Source organism: Pan paniscus, chromosome 22, assembly GCF_029289425.2.
Source record: "Pan paniscus chromosome 22, NHGRI_mPanPan1-v2.0_pri, whole genome shotgun sequence".
NCBI lineage: Eukaryota > Metazoa > Chordata > Mammalia > Primates > Hominidae > Pan > Pan paniscus.
The window spans coordinates 47,862,980-47,887,890 of NC_073271.2; positions in this window are offsets into that span (position 1 = coordinate 47,862,980).

Below are 24,911 nucleotides of genomic sequence, written 5' to 3' on the forward strand. Positions count from 1 at the left end.
TATACAGACAGCGGTGCAGATATTTCCATGTTTATACAGATGCCTATGCAGATATCTCCATATTTATACAGAGGGCTGTGTAGATATTTCTATGTTTATACAGATGGCTGTGTAGATATTTCCATGTTCCTACACATGACTGTGTAGGTATTTCCAAGTTTATACAGATGGCTTTGTAGATATTTCCATGTCTATAGAGATAGCGGTGCAGATATTTCCATGTTTATACAGATAGCGGTGTATATATTTCCATCTTTATACAGATCGTGATGTAGATATTTCCATGTTTATACAGATACCGGTGTAGATATTTCCATGTTTATACAGACCACAGTGTAGATATTTCCATGTTTATAGAGATAGCAGTGTAGATACTTCCAAGTTGGTACAGATGGCGGTGTTGATGTTTCCATCTATACACAGATTGCCGTGTAGGTAGTTCCATGTGTATACAGATGGCATTGTAGATATTTCCATGTTTATACAGATGGTGGTGTAGATATTTCCATGTTTACACAGATGACTGTATAGGTATTTCCATGTTTATACAGATGGCGGTGTAGGTATTTCCATGTTTATAGATATAGCAGTGTAGATATTTCCATATTTATACAGATAACGGTGTAGAAATTTCCATGTTTATACAGATAGCGGTGTAAATATTTCCATGTTCATACAGATCACAGTGTAGATATTTCCTTGTTTATACAAATAGCGGTGTAGTTATTTCCATGTTTATACAGATAGCGTTGTAGATATTTCCATGTATATACAGATGGCTCTGTAGATATTTCCATGTTTATACAGATGGCTTTGTAGATATTTCCATGTTTATACAGATGACTTTGTAGGTATTTCCATGTTTATACAGATGGCAGTGTAGATATTTCCATGTTTATAGAGATAGCTGTGTAGATATTTCCATGTTTATACAGATCGCGGTGTAGATATTTCCATGTTTATACAGATCGCGGTGTAGATATTTCCATGTTTATACAGATCGCGGTGTAGATACTTCCATGTTTATACAGATAGCGGTGTAGATATTTCCATGTTTTTACAGATATCGGTGTAGATTTTTCCATGTTTACACAGATTGCTGTGTACGTATTTCCATCTTTCTACAGATGGCATTGTAGATATTTCCATGTTTATACAGATGGCGGTGTAGATATTTCCATGTTTATACAGATAGCGGTGTATATATTTCCATGTTTATAGAGATAGCGGTGAAGGTATTTCCATGTTTATAGACATAGCGGTGTAGATATTTCCATGTTTATATAGATGGCGTTGTAGATATTTCCATGTTTATACCGATAGCGGTGTTGGTATTTCCATGTTTATACAGATAGTGATGTAGATATTTCCATGTTTATACAGCTCGCGGTGCAGATATTTATATCTTTATACAGATGGCTTTGTAGATATTTCCTTATTCACACAGATGGCGGTGTAGTTGTTTCCGTGTTTATGCAGATGGCGGAGTAGTTAGTTCCATGTTTATGGTAATGGCAGTGTAGATATTTTCATGTTTATAGAGATGGCGGTGTAGATATTTCCATGTTTATAGAGATAGCAGTGTAGATACTTACATGTTTATACAGATGGCGCTGTAGATATTTCCATGTGTATACAGATGGCATTGTAGATATTTCCATGTTTATACAGATGACTGTATAGGTATTTCCATGTTTTTACACATGGCAGTGCAGATATTTCCATGTTTATAGAGATAGCGGTGTAGATATTTCCATGTTTGTACAGATGGCGGTGTAGATATTTCCATCTATACACGGATGGCCGTGTAGATATTTCCATGTTTATACAGATGGCGGCATAGATACTTCCATATTTATACAGATGTCTGTGTAGATATTTCCATGGGTGTACAGATGGTATTGAAGGTATTTCCATGTTTATACAGATGGTGGTGTAGATATTTCCATGTTTATTCAGATGACTGTGTAGATATTTCCATGTTTTTACAGATGGCAGTGTAGATATTTCAATGTTTATAGAGATGGCGCTGTAGATGTTTCCATGTTTATACAGATAATGGTGCAGATATTTCCATGTTTATACAGACAGCAGTGGAGATATTTCCATGTTTATACACATAGCCGTGTACATATTTCCATGTTTATAGAGACAGCGGTGTCGGTATTTCCATGTTTATACAGACAGCGGTGCAGATATTTCCATGTTTATACAGATGCCTATGCAGATATCTCCATATTTATACAGAGGGCTGTGTAGATATTTCTATGTTTATACAGATGGCTGTGTAGATATTTCCATGTTCCTACACATGACTGTGTAGGTATTTCCAAGTTTATACAGATGGCTTTGTAGATATTTCCATGTCTATAGAGATAGCGGTGCAGATATTTCCATGTTTATACAGATAGCGGTGTATATATTTCCATCTTTATACAGATCGTGATGTAGATATTTCCATGTTTATACAGATACCGGTGTAGATATTTCCATGTTTATACAGACCACAGTGTAGATATTTCCATGTTTATAGAGATAGCAGTGTAGATATTTCCAAGTTGGTACAGATGGCGGTGTTGATGTTTCCATCTATACACAGATTGCCGTGTAGGTAGTTCCATGTGTATACAGATGGCATTGTAGATATTTCCATGTTTATACAGATGGTGGTGTAGATATTTCCATGTTTACACAGATGACTGTATAGGTATTTCCATGTTTATACAGATGGCGGTGTAGGTATTTCCATGTTTATAGATATAGCGGTGTAGATATTTCCATATTTATACAGATAACGGTGTAGAAATTTCCATGTTTATACAGATAGCGGTGTAAATATTTCCATGTTCATACAGATCACAGTGTAGATATTTCCTTGTTTATACAAATAGCGGTGTAGTTATTTCCATGTTTATACAGATAGCGTTGTAGATATTTCCATGTATATACAGATGGCTGTGTAGATATTTCCATGTTTATACAGATGGCTTTGTAGATATTTCCATGTTTATACAGATGACTTTGTAGGTATTTCCATGTTTATACAGATGGCAGTGTAGATATTTCCATGTTTATAGAGATAGCTGAGTAGATATTCCCATGTTTATACAGATCGCGGTGTAGATATTTCCATGTTTATACAGATCGCGGTGTAGATATTTCCATGTTTATACAGATCGCGGTGTAGATACTTCCATGTTTATACAGATAGCGGTGTAGATATTTCCATGTTTTTACAGATATCGGTGTAGATATTTCCATGTTTACACAGATTGCGGTGTACGTATTTCCATCTTTCTACAGATGGCATTGTAGATATTTCCATGTTTATACAGATGGCGGTGTAGATATTTCCATGTTTATACAGATAGCGGTGTATATATTTCCATGTTTATAGAGATAGCGGTGAAGGTATTTCCATGTTTATAGACATAGCGGTGTAGATATTTCCATGTTTATATAGATGGCGTTGTAGATATTTCCATGTTTATACCGATAGCGGTGTTGGTATTTCCATGTTTATACAGATAGCGATGTAGATATTTCCATGTTTATACAGCTCGCGGTGCAGATATTTATATCTTTATACAGATGGCTTTGTAGATATTTCCTTATTCACACAGATGGCAGTGTAGTTGTTTCCGTGTTTATGCAGATGGCGGAGTAGTTAGTTCCATGTTTATGGGGATGGCAGTGTAGATATTTTCATGTTTATAGAGATGGCGGTGTAGATATTTCCATGTTTATAGAGATAGCAGTGTAGATATTTACATGTTTATAGAGATGGCGGTGTAGATATTTCCATGTGTATACAGATGGCATTGTAGATATTTCCATGTTTATACAGATGACTGTATAGGTATTTCCATGTTTTTACAGATGGCAGTGCAGATATTTCCATGTTTATAGAGATAGCGGTGTAGATATTTCCATGTTTATACAGATGGCGGTGTAGATATTTCCATCTATACACGGATGGCCGTGTAGGTATTTCCATGTTTATACAGATGGCGGCATAGATATTCCCATATTTATACAGATGTCTGTGTAGATATTTCCATGGGTATACAGATGGTATTGTAGGTATTTCCATGTTTATACAGATGGTGGTGTAGATATTTCCATGTTTGTTCAGATGACTGTGTAGATATTTCCATGTTTTTACAGATGGCAGTGTAGATATTTCAATGTTTATAGAGATGGCGCTGTAGATGTTTCCATGTTTATACAGATAACGGTGGAGATATTTCCATGTTTATACAGACAGCAGTGGAGATATTTCCATGTTTATACACATAGCCGTGTACATATTTCCATGTTTATAGAGACAGCGGTGTCGGTATTTCCATGTTTATACAGACAGCGGTGCAGATATTTCCATGTTTATACAGATGCCTATGCAGATATCTCCATATTTATACAGAGGGCTGTGTAGATATTTCTATGTTTATACAGATGGCTGTGTAGATATTTCCATGTTCCTACACATGACTGTGTAGGTATTTCCAAGTTTATACAGATGGCTTTGTAGATATTTCCATGTCTATAGAGATAGCGGTGCAGATATTTCCACGTTTATACAGATAGCGGTGTATATATTTCCATCTTTATACAGATCGTGATGTAGATATTTCCATGTTTATACAGATACCGGTGTAGATATTTCCATGTTTATACAGACCACAGTGTAGATATTTCCATGTTTATAGAGATAGCAGTGTAGATATTTCCAAGTTGGTACAGATGGCGGTGTTGATGTTTCCATCTATACACAGATTGCCGTGTAGGTAGTTCCATGTGTATACAGATGGCATTGTAGATATTTCCATGTTTATACAGATGGTGGTGTAGATATTTCCATGTTTACACAGATGACTGTATAGGTATTTCCATGTTTATACAGATGGCGGTGTAGGTATTTCCATGTTTATAGATATAGCGGTGTAGATATTTCCATATTTATACAGATAACGGTGTAGAAATTTCCATGTTTATACAGATAGCGGTGTAAATATTTCCATGTTCATAGAGATCACAGTGTAGATATTTCCTTGTTTATACAAATAGCGGTGTAGTTATTTCCATGTTTATACAGATAGCGTTGTAGATATTTCCATGTATATACAGATGGCTGTGTAGATATTTCCATGTTTATACAGATGGCTTTGTAGATATTTCCATGTTTATACAGATGACTTTGTAGGTATTTCCATGTTTATACAGATGGCAGTGTAGATATTTCCATGTTTATAGAGATAGCTGTGTAGATATTTCCATGTTTATACAGATCGCGGTGTAGATATTTCCATGTTTATACAGATCGCGGTGTAGATATTTCCATGTTTATACAGATCGCGGTGTAGATACTTCCATGTTTATACAGATAGCGGTGTAGATATTTCCATGTTTTTACAGATATCGGTGTAGATTTTTCCATGTTTACACAGATTGCGGTGTACGTATTTCCATCTTTCTACAGATGGCATTGTAGATATTTCCATGTTTATACAGATGGCGGTGTAGATATTTCCATGTTTATACAGATAGCGGTGTATATATTTCCATGTTTATAGAGATAGCGGTGAAGGTATTTCCATGTTTATAGACATAGCGGTGTAGATATTTCCATGTTTATATAGATGGCGTTGTAGATATTTCCATGTTTATACCGATAGCGGTGTTGGTATTTCCATGTTTATACAGATAGCGATGTAGATATTTCCATGTTTATACAGCTCGCGGTGCAGATATTTATATCTTTATACAGATGGCTTTGTAGATATTTCCTTATTCACACAGATGGCAGTGTAGTTGTTTCCGTGTTTATGCAGATGGCGGAGTAGTTAGTTCCATGTTTATGGGGATGGCAGTGTAGATATTTTCATGTTTATAGAGATGGCGGTGTAGATATTTCCATGTTTATAGAGATAGCAGTGTAGATATTTACATGTTTATAGAGATGGCGGTGTAGATATTTCCATGTGTATACAGATGGCATTGTAGATATTTCCATGTTTATACAGATGACTGTATAGGTATTTCCATGTTTTTACAGATGGCAGTGCAGATATTTCCATGTTTATAGAGATAGCGGTGTAGATATTTCCATGTTTATACAGATGGCGGTGTAGATATTTCCATCTATACACGGATGGCCGTGTAGGTATTTCCATGTTTATACAGATGGCGGCATAGATATTTCCATATTTATACAGATGTCTGTGTAGATATTTCCATGGGTATACAGATGGTATTGTAGGTATTTCCATGTTTATACAGATGGTGGTGTAGATATTTCCATGTTTGTTCAGATGACTGTGTAGATATTTCCATGTTTTTACAGATGGCAGTGTAGATATTTCAATGTTTATAGAGATGGCGCTGTAGATGTTTCCATGTTTATACAGATAACGGTGGAGATATTTCCATGTTTATACAGACAGCAGTGGAGATATTTCCATGTTTATACACATAGCCGTGTACATATTTCCATGTTTATAGAGACAGCGGTGTCGGTATTTCCATGTTTATACAGACAGCGGTGCAGATATTTCCATGTTTATACAGATGCCTATGCAGATATCTCCATATTTATACAGAGGGCTGTGTAGATATTTCTATGTTTATACAGATGGCTGTGTAGATATTTCCATGTTCCTACACATGACTGTGTAGGTATTTCCAAGTTTATACAGATGGCTTTGTAGATATTTCCATGTCTATAGAGATAGCGGTGCAGATATTTCCATGTTTATACAGATAGCGGTGTATATATTTCCATCTTTATACAGATCGTGATGTGATATTTCCATGTTTATACAGATACCGGTGTAGATATTTCCATGTTTATACAGACCACAGTGTAGATATTTCCATGTTTATAGAGATAGCAGTGTAGATATTTCCAAGTTGGTACAGATGGCGGTGTTGATGTTTCCATCTATACACAGATTGCCGTGTAGGTAGTTCCATGTGTATACAGATGGCATTGTAGATATTTCCATGTTTATACAGATGGTGGTGTAGATATTTCCATGTTTACACAGATGACTGTATAGGTATTTCCATGTTTATACAGATGGCGGTGTAGGTATTTCCATGTTTATAGATATAGCGGTGTAGATATTTCCATATTTATACAGATAACGGTGTAGAAATTTCCATGTTTATACAGATAGCGGTGTAAATATTTCCATGTTCATACAGATCACAGTGTAGATATTTCCTTGTTTATACGAATAGCGGTGTAGTTATTTCCATGTTTATACAGATAGCGTTGTAGATATTTCCATGTATATACAGATGGCTGTGTAGATATTTCCATGTTTATACAGATGGCTTTGTAGATATTTCCATGTTTATACAGATGACTTTGTAGGTATTTCCATGTTTATACAGATGGCAGTGTAGGTATTTCCATGTTTATAGAGATAGCTGTGTAGATATTTCCATGTTTATACAGATCGCGGTGTAGATATTTCCATGTTTATACAGATCGCGGTGTAGATACTTCCATGTTTATACAGATAGCGGTGTAGATATTTCCATGTTTTTACAGATATCGGTGTAGATATTTCCATGTTTACACAGATTGCGGTGTACGTATTTCCATCTTTCTACAGATGGCATTGTAGATATTTCCATGTTTATACAGATGGCGGTGTAGATATTTCCATGTTTATACAGATAGCGGTGTATATATTTCCATGTTTATAGAGATAGCGGTGAAGGTATTTCCATGTTTATAGACATAGCGGTGTAGATATTTCCATGTTTATATAGATGGCGTTGTAGATATTTCCATGTTTATACCGATAGCGGTGTTGGTATTTCCATGTTTATACAGATAGCGATGTAGATATTTCCATGTTTATGCAGCTCGCGGTGCACACATTTATATCTTTATACAGATGGCTTTGTAGATATTTCCTTATTCACACAGATGGCGGTGTAGTTGTTTCCGTGTTTATGCAGATGGCGGAGTAGTTAGTTCCATGTTTATGGGGATGGCAGTGTAGATATTTTCATGTTTATAGAGATGGCGGTGTAGATATTTCCATGTTTATAGAGATAGCAGTGTAGATATTTACATGTTTATACAGATGGCGGTGTAGATATTTCCATGTGTATACAGATGGCATTGTAGATATTTCCATGTTTATACAGATGACTGTATAGGTATTTCCATGTTTTTACAGATGGCAGTGCAGATATTTCCATGTTTATAGAGATAGCGGTGTAGATATTTCCATGTTTGTACAGATGGCGGTGTAGATATTTCCATCCATACACAGATGGCCGTGTAGATATTTCCATGTTTATACAGATGGCGGCATAGATATTTCCATATTTATACAGATGTCTGTGTAGATATTTCCATGGGTATACAGATGGTATTGTAGGTATTTCCATGTTTATACAGATGGTGGTGTAGATATTTCCATGTTTATTCAGATGACTGTGTAGATATTTCCATGTTTTTACAGATGGCAGTGTAGATATTTCAATGTTTATAGAGATGGCGCTGTAGATGTTTCCATGTTTATACAGATGACGGTGGAGATATTTCCATGTTTATACAGACATCAGTGGAGATATTTCCATGTTTATACACATAGCCGTATACATATTTCCATGTTTATAGAGACAGCGGTGTCGGTATTTCCATGTTTATACAGACAGCGGTGCAGATATTTCCATGTTTATACAGATTCCTATGCAGATATCTCCATATTTATACAGAGGGCTGTGTAGATATTTCTATGTTTATACAGATGGCTGTGTAGATATTTCCATGTTCCTACACATGACTGTGTAGGTATTTCCAAGTTTATACAGATGGCTTTGTAGATATTTCCATGTCTATAGAGATAGCGGTGCAGATATTTCCATGTTTATACAGATAGCGGTGTATATATTTCCATCTTTATACAGATCGTGATGTAGATATTTCCATGTTTATACAGATACCGGTGTAGATATTTCCATGTTTATACAGACCACAGTGTAGATATTTCCATGTTTATAGAGATAGCAGTGTAGATATTTCCAAGTTGGTACAGATGGCGGTGTTGATGTTTCCATCTATACACAGATTGCCGTGTAGGTAGTTCCATGTGTATACAGATGGCATTGTAGATATTTCCATGTTTATACAGATGGTGGTGTAGATCTTTCCATGTTTACACAGATGACTGTATAGGTATTTCCATGTTTATACAGATGGCGGTGTAGGTATTTCCATGTTTATAGATATAGCGGTGTAGATATTTCCATATTTATACAGATAACGGTGTAGAAATTTCCATGTTTATACAGATAGCGGTGTAAATATTTCCATGTTCATACAGATCACAGTGTAGATATTTCCTTGTTTATACAAATAGCGGTGTAGTTATTTCCATGTTTATACAGATAGCGTTGTAGATATTTCCATGTATATACAGATGGCTCTGTAGATATTTCCATGTTTATACAGATGGCTTTGTAGATATTTCCATGTTTATACAGATGACTTTGTAGGTATTTCCATGTTTATACAGATGGCAGTGTAGATATTTCCATGTTTATAGAGATAGCTGTGTAGATATTTCCATGTTTATACAGATCGCGGTGTAGATATTTCCATGTTTATACAGATCGCGGTGTAGATATTTCCATGTTTATACAGATCGCGGTGTAGATACTTCCATGTTTATACAGATAGCGGTGTAGATATTTCCATGTTTTTACAGATATCGGTGTAGATATTTCCATGTTTACACAGATTGCGGTGTACGTATTTCCATCTTTCTACAGATGGCATTGTAGATATTTCCATGTTTATACAGATGGCGGTGTAGATATTTCCATGTTTATACAGATAGCGGTGTATATATTTCCATGTTTATAGAGATAGCGGTGAAGGTATTTCCATGTTTATAGACATAGCGGTGTAGATATTTCCATGTTTATATAGATGGCGTTGTAGATATTTCCATGTTTATACCGATAGCGGTGTTGGTATTTCCATGTTTATACAGATAGCGATGTAGATATTTCCATGTTTATGCAGCTCGCGGTGCACACATTTATATCTTTATACAGATGGCTTTGTAGATATTTCCTTATTCACACAGATGGCGGTGTAGTTGTTTCCGTGTTTATGCAGATGGCGGAGTAGTTAGTTCCATGTTTATGGGGATGGCAGTGTAGATATTTTCATGTTTATAGAGATGGCGGTGTAGATATTTCCATGTTTATAGAGATAGCAGTGTAGATATTTACATGTTTATACAGATGGCGGTGTAGATATTTCCATGTGTATACAGATGGCATTGTAGATATTTCCATGTTTATACAGATGACTGTATAGGTATTTCCATGTTTTTACAGATGGCAGTGCAGATATTTCCATGTTTATAGAGATAGCGGTGTAGATATTTCCATGTTTGTACAGATGGCGGTGTAGATATTTCCATCTATACACAGATGGCCGTGTAGATATTTCCATGTTTATACAGATGGCGGCATAGATATTTCCATATTTATACAGATGTCTGTGTAGATATTTCCATGGGTATACAGATGGTATTGTAGGTATTTCCATGTTTATACAGATGGTGGTGTAGATATTTCCATGTTTATTCAGATGACTGTGTAGATATTTCCATGTTTTTACAGATGGCAGTGTAGATATTTCAATGTTTATAGAGATGGCGCTGTAGATGTTTCCATGTTTATACAGATGACGGTGGAGATATTTCCATGTTTATACAGACATCAGTGGAGATATTTCCATGTTTATACACATAGCCGTATACATATTTCCATGTTTATAGAGACAGCGGTGTCGGTATTTCCATGTTTATACAGACAGCGGTGCAGATATTTCCATGTTTATACAGATTCCTATGCAGATATCTCCATATTTATACAGAGGGCTGTGTAGATATTTCTATGTTTATACAGATGGCTGTGTAGATATTTCCATGTTCCTACACATGACTGTGTAGGTATTTCCAAGTTTATACAGATGGCTTTGTAGATATTTCCATGTCTATAGAGATAGCGGTGCAGATATTTCCATGTTTATACAGATAGCGGTGTATATATTTCCATCTTTATACAGATCGTGATGTAGATATTTCCATGTTTATACAGATACCGGTGTAGATATTTCCATGTTTATACAGACCACAGTGTAGATATTTCCATGTTTATAGAGATAGCAGTGTAGATATTTCCAAGTTGGTACAGATGGCGGTGTTGATGTTTCCATCTATACACAGATTGCCGTGTAGGTAGTTCCATGTGTATACAGATGGCATTGTAGATATTTCCATGTTTATACAGATGGTGGTGTAGATCTTTCCATGTTTACACAGATGACTGTATAGGTATTTCCATGTTTATACAGATGGCGGTGTAGGTATTTCCATGTTTATAGATATAGCGGTGTAGATATTTCCATATTTATACAGATAACGGTGTAGAAATTTCCATGTTTATACAGATAGCGGTGTAAATATTTCCATGTTCATACAGATCACAGTGTAGATATTTCCTTGTTTATACAAATAGCGGTGTAGTTATTTCCATGTTTATACAGATAGCGTTGTAGATATTTCCATGTATATACAGATGGCTCTGTAGATATTTCCATGTTTATACAGATGGCTTTGTAGATATTTCCATGTTTATACAGATGACTTTGTAGGTATTTCCATGTTTATACAGATGGCAGTGTAGATATTTCCATGTTTATAGAGATAGCTGTGTAGATATTTCCATGTTTATACAGATCGCGGTGTAGATATTTCCATGTTTATACAGATCGCGGTGTAGATATTTCCATGTTTATACAGATCGCGGTGTAGATACTTCCATGTTTATACAGATAGCGGTGTAGATATTTCCATGTTTTTACAGATATCGGTGTAGATATTTCCATGTTTACACAGATTGCGGTGTACGTATTTCCATCTTTCTACAGATGGCATTGTAGATATTTCCATGTTTATACAGATGGCGGTGTAGATATTTCCATGTTTATACAGATAGCGGTGTATATATTTCCATGTTTATAGAGATAGCGGTGAAGGTATTTCCATGTTTATAGACATAGCGGTGTAGATATTTCCATGTTTATATAGATGGCGTTGTAGATATTTCCATGTTTATACCGATAGCGGTGTTGGTATTTCCATGTTTATACAGATAGCGATGTAGATATTTCCATGTTTATGCAGCTCGCGGTGCACACATTTATATCTTTATACAGATGGCTTTGTAGATATTTCCTTATTCACACAGATGGCGGTGTAGTTGTTTCCGTGTTTATGCAGATGGCGGAGTAGTTAGTTCCATGTTTATGGGGATGGCAGTGTAGATATTTTCATGTTTATAGAGATGGCGGTGTAGATATTTCCATGTTTATAGAGATAGCAGTGTAGATATTTACATGTTTATACAGATGGCGGTGTAGATATTTCCATGTGTATACAGATGGCATTGTAGATATTTCCATGTTTATACAGATGACTGTATAGGTATTTCCATGTTTTTACAGATGGCAGTGCAGATATTTCCATGTTTATAGAGATAGCGGTGTAGATATTTCCATGTTTGTACAGATGGCGGTGTAGATATTTCCATCTATACACAGATGGCCGTGTAGATATTTCCATGTTTATACAGATGGCGGCATAGATATTTCCATATTTATACAGATGTCTGTGTAGATATTTCCATGGGTATACAGATGGTACTGTAGGTATTTCCATGTTTATACAGATTGTGGTGTAGATATTTCCATGTTTATTCAGATGACTGTGTAGATATTTCCATGTTTTTACAGATGGCAGTGTAGATATTTCAATGTTTATAGAGATGGCGCTGTAGATGTTTCCATGTTTATACAGATGACGGTGGAGATATTTCCATGTTTATACAGACATCAGTGGAGATATTTCCATGTTTATACACTTAGCCGTATACATATTTCCATGTTTATAGAGACAGCGGTGTCGGTATTTCCATGTTTATACAGACAGCGGTGCAGATATTTCCATGTTTATACAGATTCCTATGCAGATATCTCCATATTTATACAGAGGGCTGTGTAGATATTTCTATGTTTATACAGATGGCTGTGTAGATATTTCCATGTTCCTACACATGACTGTGTAGGTATTTCCAAGTTTATACAGATGGCTTTGTAGATATTTCCATGTCTATAGAGATAGCGGTGCAGATATTTCCATGTTTATACAGATAGCGGTGTATATATTTCCATCTTTATACAGATCGTGATGTAGATATTTCCATGTTTATACAGATACCGGTGTAGATATTTCCATGTTTATACAGACCACAGTGTAGATATTTCCATGTTTATAGAGATAGCAGTGTAGATATTTCCAAGTTGGTACAGATGGCGGTGTTGATGTTTCCATCTATACACAGATTGCCGTGTAGGTAGTTCCATGTGTATACAGATGGCATTGTAGATATTTCCATGTTTATACAGATGGTGGTGTAGATCTTTCCATGTTTACACAGATGACTGTATAGGTATTTCCATGTTTATACAGATGGCGGTGTAGGTATTTCCATGTTTATAGATATAGCGGTGTAGATATTTCCATATTTATACAGATAACGGTGTAGAAATTTCCATGTTTATACAGATAGCGGTGTAAATATTTCCATGTTCATACAGATCACAGTGTAGATATTTCCTTGTTTATACAAATAGCGGTGTAGTTATTTCCATGTTTATACAGATAGCGTTGTAGATATTTCCATGTATATACAGATGGCTGTGTAGATATTTCCATGTTTATACAGATGGCTTTGTAGATATTTCCATGTTTATACAGATGACTTTGTAGGTATTTCCATGTTTATACAGATGGCAGTGTAGATATTTCCATGTTTATAGAGATAGCTGTGTAGATATTTCCATGTTTATACAGATCGCGGTGTAGATATTTCCATGTTTATACAGATCGCGGTGTAGATATTTCCATGTTTATACAGATCGCGGTGTAGATACTTCCATGTTTATACAGATAGCGGTGTAGATATTTCCATATTTTTACAGATATCGGTGTAGATATTTCCATGTTTACACAGATTGCGGTGTACGTATTTCCATCTTTCTACAGATGGCATTGTAGATATTTCCATGTTTATACAGATGGCGGTGTAGATATTTCCATGTTTATACAGATAGCGGTGTATATATTTCCATGTTTATAGAGATAGCGGTGAAGGTATTTCCATGTTTATAGACATAGCGGTGTAGATATTTCCATGTTTATATAGATGGCGTTGTAGATATTTCCATGTTTATACCGATAGCGGTGTTGGTATTTCCATGTTTATACAGATAGCGATGTAGATATTTCCATGTTTATGCAGCTCGCGGTGCACACATTTATATCTTTATACAGATGGCTTTGTAGATATTTCCTTATTCACACAGATGGCGGTGTAGTTGTTTCCGTGTTTATGCAGATGGCGGAGTAGTTAGTTCCATGTTTATGGGGATGGCAGTGTAGATATTTTCATGTTTATAGAGATGGCGGTGTAGATATTTCCATGTTTATAGAGATAGCAGTGTAGATATTTACATGTTTATACAGATGGCGGTGTAGATATTTCCATGTGTATACAGATGGCATTGTAGATATTTCCATGTTTATACAGATGACTGTATAGGTATTTCCATGTTTTTACAGATGGCAGTGCAGATATTTCCATGTTTATAGAGATAGCGGTGTAGATATTTCCATGTTTGTACAGATGGCGGTGTAGATATTTCCATCTATACACAGATGGCCGTGTAGATATTTCCATGTTTATACAGATGGCGGCATAGATATTTCCATATTTATACAGATGTCTGTGTAGATATTTCCATGGGTATACAGATGGTATTGTAGGTATTTCCATGTTTATACAGATGGTGGTGTAGATATTTCCATGTTTATTCAGATGACTGTGTAGATATTTCCATGTTTTTACAGATGGCAGTGTAGATATTTCAATGTTTATAGAGATGGCGCTGTAGATGTTTCCATGTTTATACAGATGACGGTGGAGATATTTCCATGTTTATACAGACATCAGTGGAGATATTTCCATGTTTATACACATAGCCGTATACATATTTCCATGTTTATAGAGACAGCGGTGTCGGTATTTCCATGTTTATACAGACAGCGGTGCAGATATTTCCATGTTTATACAGATTCCTATGCAGATATCTCCATATTTATACAGAGGGCTGTGTAGATATTTCTATGTTTATACAGATGGCTGTGTAGATATTTCCATGTTCCTACACATGACTGTGTAGGTATTTCCAAGTTTATACAGATGGCTTTGTAGATATTTCCATGTCTATAGAGATAGCGGTGCAGATATTTCCATGTTTATACAGATAGCGGTGTATATATTTCCATCTTTATACAGATCGTGATGTAGATATTTCCATGTTTATACAGATACCGGTGTAGATATTTCCATGTTTATACAGACCACAGTGTAGATATTTCCATGTTTATAGAGATAGCAGTGTAGATATTTCCAAGTTGGTACAGATGGCGGTGTTGATGTTTCCATCTATACACAGATTGCCGTGTAGGTAGTTCCATGTGTATACAGATGGCATTGTAGATATTTCCATGTTTATACAGATGGTGGTGTAGATCTTTCCATGTTTACACAGATGACTGTATAGGTATTTCCATGTTTATACAGATGGCGGTGTAGGTATTTCCATGTTTATAGATATAGCGGTGTAGATATTTCCATATTTATACAGATAACGGTGTAGAAATTTCCATGTTTATACAGATAGCGGTGTAAATATTTCCATGTTCATACAGATCACAGTGTAGATATTTCCTTGTTTATACAAATAGCGGTGTAGTTATTTCCATGTTTATACAGATAGCGTTGTAGATATTTCCATGTATATACAGATGGCTCTGTAGATATTTCCATGTTTATACAGATGGCTTTGTAGATATTTCCATGTTTATACAGATGACTTTGTAGGTATTTCCATGTTTATACAGATGGCAGTGTAGATATTTCCATGTTTATAGAGATAGCTGTGTAGATATTTCCATGTTTATACAGATCGCGGTGTAGATATTTCCATGTTTATACAGATCGCGGTGTAGATATTTCCATGTTTATACAGATCGCGGTGTAGATACTTCCATGTTTATACAGATAGCGGTGTAGATATTTCCATGTTTTTACAGATATCGGTGTAGATATTTCCATGTTTACACAGATTGCGGTGTACGTATTTCCATCTTTCTACAGATGGCATTGTAGATATTTCCATGTTTATACAGATGGCGGTGTAGATATTTCCATGTTTATACAGATAGCGGTGTATATATTTCCATGTTTATAGAGATAGCGGTGAAGGTATTTCCATGTTTATAGACATAGCGGTGTAGATATTTCCATGTTTATATAGATGGCGTTGTAGATATTTCCATGTTTATACCGATAGCGGTGTTGGTATTTCCATGTTTATACAGATAGCGATGTAGATATTTCCATGTTTATGCAGCTCGCGGTGCACACATTTATATCTTTATACAGATGGCTTTGTAGATATTTCCTTATTCACACAGATGGCGGTGTAGTTGTTTCCGTGTTTATGCAGATGGCGGAGTAGTTAGTTCCATGTTTATGGGGATGGCAGTGTAGATATTTTCATGTTTATAGAGATGGCGGTGTAGATATTTCCATGTTTATAGAGATAGCAGTGTAGATATTTACATGTTTATACAGATGGCGGTGTAGATATTTCCATGTGTATACAGATGGCATTGTAGATATTTCCATGTTTATACAGATGACTGTATAGGTATTTCCATGTTTTTACAGATGGCAGTGCAGATATTTCCATGTTTATAGAGATAGCGGTGTAGATATTTCCATGTTTGTACAGATGGCGGTGTAGATATTTCCATCTATACACAGATGGCCGTGTAGATATTTCCATGTTTATACAGATGGCGGCATAGATATTTCCATATTTATACAGATGTCTGTGTAGATATTTCCATGGGTATACAGATGGTATTGTAGGTATTTCCATGTTTATACAGATGGTGGTGTAGATATTTCCATGTTTATTCAGATGACTGTGTAGATATTTCCATGTTTTTACAGATGGCAGTGTAGATATTTCAATGTTTATAGAGATGGCGCTGTAGATGTTTCCATGTTTATACAGATGACGGTGGAGATATTTCCATGTTTATACAGACATCAGTGGAGATATTTCCATGTTTATACACATAGCCGTATACATATTTCCATGTTTATAGAGACAGCGGTGTCGGTATTTCCATGTTTATACAGACAGCGGTGCAGATATTTCCATGTTTATACAGATTCCTATGCAGATATCTCCATATTTATACAGAGGGCTGTGTAGATATTTCTATGTTTATACAGATGGCTGTGTAGATATTTCCATGTTCCTACACATGACTGTGTAGGTATTTCCAAGTTTATACAGATGGCTTTGTAGATATTTCCATGTCTATAGAGATAGCGGTGCAGATATTTCCATGTTTATACAGATAGCGGTGTATATATTTCCATCTTTATACAGATCGTGATGTAGATATTTCCATGTTTATACAGATACCGGTGTAGATATTTCCATGTTTATACAGACCACAGTGTAGATATTTCCATGTTTATAGAGATAGCAGTGTAGATATTTCCAAGTTGGTACAGATGGCGGTGTTGATGTTTCCATCTATACACAGATTGCCGTGTAGGTAGTTCCATGTGTATACAGATGGCATTGTAGATATTTCCATGTTTATACAGATGGTGGTGTAGATCTTTCCATGTTTACACAGATGACTGTATAGGTATTTCCATGTTTATACAGATGGCGGTGTAGGTATTTCCATGTTTATAGATATAGCGGGGTAGATATTTCCATATTTATACAGATAACGGTGTAGAAATTTCCATGTTTATACAGATAGCGGTGTAAATATTTCCATGTTCATACAGATCACAGTGTAGATATTTCCTTGTTTATACAAATAGCGGTGTAGTTATTTCCATGTTTATACAGATAGCGTTGTAGATATTTCCATGTATATACAGATGGCTCTGTAGATATTTCCATGTTTATACAGATGGCTTTGTAGATATTTCCATGTTTATACAGATGACTTTGTAGGTATTTCCATGTTTATACAGATGGCAGTGTAGATATTTCCATGTTTATAGAGATAGCTGTGTAGATATTTCCATGTTTATACAGATCGCGGTGTAGATATTTCCATGTTTATACAGATCGCGGTGTAGATATTTCCATGTTTATACAGATCGCGGTGTAGATACTTCCATGTTTATACAGATAGCGGTGTAGATATTTCCATGTTTTTACAGATATCGGTGTAGATATTTCCATGTTTACACAGATTGCGGTGTACGTATTTCCATCTTTCTACAGATGGCATTGTAGATATTTCCATGTTTATACAGATGGCGGTGTAGATATTTCCATGTTTATACAGATAGCGGTGTATATATTTCCATGTTTATAGAGATAGCGGTGAAGGTATTTCCATGTTTATAGACATAGCGGTGTAGATATTTCCATGTTTATATAGATGGCGTTGTAGATATTTCCATGTTTATACCGATAGCGGTGTTGGTATTTCCATGTTTATACAGATAGCGATGTAGATATTTCCATGTTTATGCAGCTCGCGATGCACACATTTATATCTTTATACAGATGGCTTTGTAGATATTTCCTTATTCACACAGATGGCGGTGTAGTTGTTTCCGTGTTTATGCAGATGGCGGAGTAGTTAGTTCCATGTTTATGGGGATGGCAGTGTAGATATTTTCATGTTTATAGAGATGGCGGTGTAGATATTTCCATGTTTATAGAGATAGCAGTGTAGATATTTACATGTTTATACAGATGGCGGTGTAGATATTTCCATGTGTATACAGATGGCATTGTAGATATTTCCATGTTTATACAGATGACTGTATAGGTATTTCCATGTTTTTACAGATGGCAGTGCAGATATTTCCATGTTTATAGAGATAGCGGTGTAGATATTTCCATGTTTGTACAGATGGCGGTGTAGATATTTCCATCTATACACAGATGGCCGTGTAGATATTTCCATGTTTATACAGATGGCGGCATAGATATTTCCATATTTATACAGATGTCTGTGTAGATATTTCCATGGGTATACAGATGGTATTGTAGGTATTTCCATGTTTATACAGATGGTGGTGTAGATATTTCCATGTTTATTCAGATGACTGTGTAGATATTTCCATGTTTTTACAGATGGCAGTGTAGATATTTCAATGTTTATAGAGATGGCGCTGTAGATGTTTCCATGTTTATACAGATGACGGTGGAGATATTTCCATGTTTATACAGACATCAGTGGAGATATTTCCATGTTTATACACATAGCCGTATACATATTTCCATGTTTATAGAGACAGCGGTGTCGGTATTTCCATGTTTATACAGACAGCGGTGCAGATATTTCCATGTTTATACAGATTCCTATGCAGATATCTCCATATTTATACAGAGGGCTGTGTAGATATTTCTATGTTTATACAGATGGCTGTGTAGATATTTCCATGTTCCTACACATGACTGTGTAGGTATTTCCAAGTTTATACAGATGGCTTTGTAGATATTTCCATGTCTATAGAGATAGCGGTGCAGATATTTCCATGTTTATACAGATAGCGGTGTATATATTTCCATCTTTATACAGATCGTGATGTAGATATTTCCATGTTTATACAGATACCGGTGTAGATATTTCCATGTTTATACAGACCACAGTGTAGATATTTCCATGTTTATAGAGATAGCAGTGTAGATATTTCCAAGTTGGTACAGATGGCGGTGTTGATGTTTCCATCTATACACAGATTGCCGTGTAGGTAGTTCCATGTGTATACAGATGGCATTGTAGATATTTCCATGTTTATACAGATGGTGGTGTAGATCTTTCCATGTTTACACAGATGACTGTATAGGTATTTCCATGTTTATACAGATGGCGGTGTAGGTATTTCCATGTTTATAGATATAGCGGGGTAGATATTTCCATATTTATACAGATAACGGTGTAGAAATTTCCATGTTTATACAGATAGCGGTGTAAATATTTCCATGTTCATACAGATCACAGTGTAGATATTTCCTTGTTTATACAAATAGCGGTGTAGTTATTTCCATGTTTATACAGATAGCGTTGTAGATATTTCCATGTATATACAGATGGCTCTGTAGATATTTCCATGTTTATACAGATGGCTTTGTAGATATTTCCATGTTTATACAGATGACTTTGTAGGTATTTCCATGTTTATACAGATGGCAGTGTAGATATTTCCATGTTTATAGAGATAGCTGTGTAGATATTTCCATGTTTATACAGATCGCGGTGTAGATATTTCCATGTTTATACAGATCGCGGTGTAGATATTTCCATGTTTATACAGATCGCGGTGTAGATACTTCCATGTTTATACAGATAGCGGTGTAGATATTTCCATGTTTTTACAGATATCGGTGTAGATATTTCCATGTTTACACAGATTGCGGTGTACGTATTTCCATCTTTCTACAGATGGCATTGTAGATATTTCCATGTTTATACAGATGGCGGTGTAGATATTTCCATGTTTATACAGATAGCGGTGTATATATTTCCATGTTTATAGAGATAGCGGTGAAGGTATTTCCATGTTTATAGACATAGCGGTGTAGATATTTCCATGTTTATATAGATGGCGTTGTAGATATTTCCATGTTTATACCGATAGCGGTGTTGGTATTTCCATGTTTATACAGATAGCGATGTAGATATTTCCATGTTTATGCAGCTCGCGGTGCACACATTTATATCTTTATACAGATGGCTTTGTAGATATTTCCTTATTCACACAGATGGTGGTGTAGTTGTTTCCGTGTTTATGCAGATGGCGGAGTAGTTAGTTCCATGTTTATGGGGATGGCAGTGTAGATATTTTCATGTTTATAGAGATGGCGGTGTAGATATTTCCATGTTTATAGAGATAGCAGTGTAGATATTTACATGTTTATACAGATGGCGGTGTAGATATTTCCATGTGTATACAGATGGCATTGTAGATATTTCCATGTTTATACAGATGACTGTATAGGTATTTCCATGTTTTTACAGATGGCAGTGCAGATATTTCCATGTTTATAGAGATAGCGGTGTAGATATTTCCATGTTTGTACAGATGGCGGTGTAGATATTTCCATCTATACACAGATGGCCGGGTAGATATTTCCATGTTTATACAGATGGCGGCATAGATATTTCCATATTTATACAGATGTCTGTGTAGATATTTCCATGGGTATACAGATGGTATTGTAGGTATTTCCATGTTTATACAGATGGTGGTGTAGATATTTCCATGTTTATTCAGATGACTGTGTAGATATTTCCATGTTTTTACAGATGGCAGTGTAGATATTTCAATGTTTATAGAGATGGCGCTGTAGATGTTTCCATGTTTATACAGATGACGGTGGAGATATTTCCATGTTTATACAGACATCAGTGGAGATATTTCCATGTTTATACACATAGCCGTATACATATTTCCATGTTTATAGAGACAGCGGTGTCGGTATTTCCATGTTTATACAGACAGCGGTGCAGATATTTCCATGTTTATACAGATTCCTATGCAGATATCTCCATATTTATACAGAGGGCTGTGTAGATATTTCTATGTTTATACAGATGGCTGTGTAGATATTTCCATGTTCCTACACATGACTGTGTAGGTATTTCCAAGTTTATACAGATGGCTTTGTAGATATTTCCATGTCTATAGAGATAGCGGTGCAGATATTTCCATGTTTATACAGATAGCGGTGTATATATTTCCATCTTTATACAGATCGTGATGTAGATATTTCCATGTTTATACAGATACCGGTGTAGATATTTCCATGTTTATACAGACCACAGTGTAGATATTTCCATGTTTATAGAGATAGCAGTGTAGATATTTCCAAGTTGGTACAGATGGCGGTGTTGATGTTTCCATCTATACACAGATTGCCGTGTAGGTAGTTCCATGTGTATACAGATGGCATTGTAGATATTTCCATGTTTATACAGATGGTGGTGTAGATATTTCCATGTTTACACAGATGACTGTATAGGTATTTCCATGTTTATACAGATGGCGGTGTAGGTATTTCCATGTTTATAGATATAGCGGTGTAGATATTTCCATATTTATACAGATAACGGTGTAGAAATTTCCATGTTTATACAGATAGCGGTGTAAATATTTCCATGTTCATACAGATCACAGTGTAGATATTTCCTTGTTTATACAAATAGCGGTGTAGTTATTTCCATGTTTATACAGATAGCGTTGTAGATATTTCCATGTATATACAGATGGCTGTGTAGATATTTCCATGTTTATACAGATGGCTTTGTAGATATTTCCATGTTTATACAGATGACTTTGTAGGTATTTCCATGTTTATACAGATGGCAGTGTAGATATTTCCATGTTTATAGAGATAGCTGTGTAGATATTTCCATGTTTATACAGATCGCGGTGTAGATATTTCCATGTTTATACAGATCGCGGTGTAGATATTTCCATGTTTATACAGATCGCGGTGTAGATACTTCCATGTTTATACAGATAGCGGTGTAGATATTTCCATGTTTTTACAGATATCGGTGTAGATATTTCCATGTTTACACTGATTGCGGTGTACGTATTTCCATCTTTCTACAGATGGCATTGTAGATATTTCCATGTTTATACAGATGGCGGTGTAGATATTTCCATGTTTATACAGATAGCGGTGTATATATTTCCATGTTTATAGAGATAGCGGTGAAGGTATTTCCATGTTTATAGACATAGCGGTGTAGATATTTCCATGTTTATATAGATGGCGTTGTAGATATTTCCATGTTTATACCGATAGCGGTGTTGGTATTTCCATGTTTATACAGATAGCGATGTAGATATTTCCATGTTTATACAGCTCGTGGTGCAGATATTTATATCTTTATACAGATGGCTTTGTAGATATTTCCTTATTCACACAGATGGCGGTGTAGTTGTTTCCGTGTTTATGCAGATGGCGGAGTAGTTAGTTCCATGTTTATGGGTATGGCAGTGTATTTTCATGTTTATAGAGATGGCCGTGTAGATATTTCCATGTTTATAGAGATAGCAGTGTAGATATTTACATGTTTATACAGATGGCGGTGTAGATATTTCCATGTGTATACAGATGGCATTGTAGATATTTCCATGTTTATACAGATGACTGTATAGGTATTTCCATGTTTTTACAGATGGCAGTGCAGATATTTCCATGTTTATAGAGATAGCGGTGTAGATATTTCCATGTTTGTACAGATGGCGGTGTAGATATTTCCATCTATACACAGATGGCCGTGTAGATATTTCGATGTTTATACAGATGGCGGCATAGATATTTCCATATTTATACAGATGTCTGTGTAGATATTTCCATGGGTATACAGATGGTATTGTAGGTATTTCCATGTTTATACAGATGGTGGTGTAGATATTTCCATGTTTATTCAGATGACTGTGTAGATATTTCCATGTTTTTACAGATGGCAGTGTAGATATTTCAATGTTTATAGAGATGGCGCTGTAGATGTTTCCATGTTTATACAGATAACGGTGGAGATATTTCCATGTTTATACAGACAGCAGTGGAGATATTTCCATGTTTATACACATAGCCGTGTACATATTTCCATGTTTATAGAGACAGCGGTGTCGGTATTTCCATGTTTATACAGACAGCGGTGCAGATATTTCCATGTTTATACAGATGCCTATGCAGATATCTCCATATTTATACAGAGGGCTGTGTAGATATTTCTATGTTTATACAGATGGCTGTGTAGATATTTCCATGTTCCTACACATGACTGTGTAGGTATTTCCAAGTTTATACAGATGGCTTTGTAGATATTTCCATGTCTATAGAGATAGCGGTGCAGATATTTCCATGTTTATACAGATAGCGGTGTATATATTTCCATCTTTATACAGATCGTGATGTAGATATTTCCATGTTTATACAGATACCGGTGTAGATATTTCCATGTTTATACAGACCACAGTGTAGATATTTCCAAGTTTATAGAGATAGCAGTGTAGATATTTCCAAGTTGGTACAGATGGCGGTGTTGCTGTTTCCATCTATACACAGATTGCCGTGTAGGTAGTTCCATGTGTATACAGATGGCATTGTAGATATTTCCATGTTTATACAGATGGTGGTGTAGATATTTCCATGTTTACACAGATGACTGTATAGGTATTTCCATGTTTATACAGATGGCGGTGTAGGTATTTCCATGTTTATAGATATAGCGGTGTAGATATTTCCATATTTATACAGATAACGGTGTAGAAATTTCCATGTTTATACAGATAGCGGTGTAAATATTTCCATGTTCATACAGATCACAGTGTAGATATTTCCTTGTTTATACAAATAGCGGTGTAGTTATTTCCATGTTTATACAGATAGCGTTGTAGATATTTCCATGTATATACAGATGGCTGTGTAGATATTTCCATGTTTATACACATGGCTTTGTAGATATTTCCATGTTTATACAGATGACTTTGTAGGTATTTCCATGTTTATACAGATGGCAGTGTAGATATTTCCATGTTTATAGAGATAGCTGTGTAGATATTTCCATGTTTATACAGATCGCGGTGTAGATATTTCCATGTTTATACAGATCGCGGTGTAGATATTTCCATGTTTATACAGATCGCGGTGTAGA